The following is a 2,514-nucleotide window of genomic DNA, read 5'->3' as shown; positions in this document are numbered from 1 at the left end:
CCAACATTTGGTCCTTATTTGCATAATAATGTGATACACCAATTGTAAAAATACCTTTTATTTTTTTATTCTGAGACAGGATCTCACTAAGTTTCTTAGAGCCTAAGTTGCTAAGGCTGCCTTTGAGGTTGAGGTCCTCCTGCCTTGGTCTCCAAAGTTTTTGGGATTACAGGCACATGCCACTGTGCCCTGCTAAAAATACATCTTTGAGACAATTGGAGACATTGGCTATGAACTTGATATGAAATGATGTTAAAATTTATTGTTAATTTTTCTAGAGGTTATAGTATCATCCTGGTGGTCATGTTAAAATGCATATTCTAATTTATCAGTGAGAGTGAAATGTCACAATACCAAGGATCTGGCTTAAGGAATCCAGAAATGTTTGGGACCAGATGACACATAAATGGTGGTTCACTCTACTACTCTTTTACTTTTAACAATGTGTTTGAAAACTGGGTTTCATAGAAACAGAGAGAACAGTAGTTACTAAGGGCTAGGAGTTGGGGAAAATGGAGAGGTGTTGGTCAAAGGAAACAAACTTTCAATTATAAGATGAAGAAGTTCTGGGGATATGTGTTAGTCAGCTTTACATCACTGTGACCAAAATACCCCACAGGAATAACTGAGAGGAGGAAAATTCTATTTGGGCTCAAGGTTGCAGAGGTTTAGTCCATGGCTGACTGGTTCCATTGCTTTGGGCCCAAGGTGAGGTGGAGCATCATGGTCAAATGGTGTGGTGGAGGAAAGCTGCTCAGCTCATGGCAGCCAAGAAGCAGGGAGAGAAAGGGGAAGGGGCTCTAGGGAAGAACACTTCTAGGACATGCCCTCAGACTTACCTCCTCTAAACACATCCCACCTACCTACAGTTACCACCCAGTGAGTCCATTCAAATTAGGATGAACTGATTAGTTTACTGCTCTCATCATCTAATCATTTCACCTCTGACTATTCCTGCATAAACACAGGAGCCTTTGGAGGACACCTCATATCCAAATCAGAACAATCGAGACTAAACTTTCAACCTGAATTTTTAAAAAATGAAAAGTAGTAATTTTATTAGTCATCACATAAAATGACAACTAATCCCATAAGATGATACCTCTGTATATGCACCAGAATGGTTTTATTGGAATAAGATAGTGATTACCAAAATTAGGCTTCAGAGCAATCAGAATTCACATACATCTCTGAGGAATTGTTTATTTGTACAACCACTCTGGAAAAGTATTAGTAAATAACTATTACAACTGAGTATATACATATGTATATTCACCAAAAGTTATGTATGAGATACCTCACAGAATATTATTTGGGATAGCCCCAAATTGGAAACTACCCTAATGGCCATCAATTGTAAAATACGTAAAGAAGTTGTATTGTACAGTGCAATGAGAATCAACAGTCTATGATGACATGTTACAGTATGGATGAAGTTCACAAATACGATAGTGAGTAAGCATCAGACACAATTGATACATACTCTATGGTTCTATTTACATAAAGCGCAAAAACAGCCAATCTAAACTGTCCTTAGAAATCTGGACAATGGTCAGGCATGATGGTGTGCACCTATAATCTCAGCAACTTGGGAGGTTGAGGCAGAAGGATTGCAAGTTCCAGGACAACTTCAGCAACCTAGTGAGACCCTTAGCAATTTAGCGAAAATAAAATAAAATTAAAAATAAAATGGTCTGGGGATGTAGCTCAGAGAGCCACTGGGTTCAATCTCTAGTCCCCAGGGATGGGGGAGAAAGAACTCAAGGACCATAGTTATCCACAGGGAAAAGAAGTGACAGCGAGGGAGCTCAAGGAGAGTTTTGGGAATATAAAATTTACATTCTCTTCCTTGGTTTGGGGAAGGTCATGTGGGATGCTAATTTTGTGAAAACTCATTCAGCTGTACAAATAGATATCAACTTGAATTGTGGAGGGGACATCATCATTCAAACAATACGGTATTCTAGTTATAAGTCCTTTATCAGGTATGGGATACGTAAATACTTTTCTCCGTTTGTGTCTTGTCTTTTCATTCTTTTAACATTGTCTTCTAAAAATCACAAGTTTCTAGTTTTCTAAAAGTCCAATTTATCAATTTTTCTTTTATAAGTCTTGCTTTTGGAACATCAAAAAAAATACCATCAAACCGAGGGTCCCACAGGTTTTTCTCCTACATTTCTGCTAGAAGTTTTAAAGTTTGAGGTTTAGAAGTAGGTCAATTATCTATTTCGAGCTTTATATGAAATATGAGATATATGTCAAGGTTCTTTTTTTTACACATGGATGCCCAATTGTTCCAGCAACATTTGTTAAGAAGATAAAACTTTCACCATTGAATTGCCTTTGTTCCTTTGCCAAAATTCAATTCATTGTAATTTTATGGGTCTATTTCTGGACTCTATTTGTTTCATTATTATTTCTATCTATCTTTTCACCAACATCTTATGGTTTAAATAACTGTAACTTTATAATAAGTTTTGAAATAAATTTTAATGAGTTCTTCAACTTTGTTTT

Source organism: Sciurus carolinensis, chromosome 1 (assembly GCF_902686445.1).
Source record: "Sciurus carolinensis chromosome 1, mSciCar1.2, whole genome shotgun sequence".
NCBI lineage: Eukaryota > Metazoa > Chordata > Mammalia > Rodentia > Sciuridae > Sciurus > Sciurus carolinensis.
Note: the sequence above shows the minus strand (reverse complement) of the source record.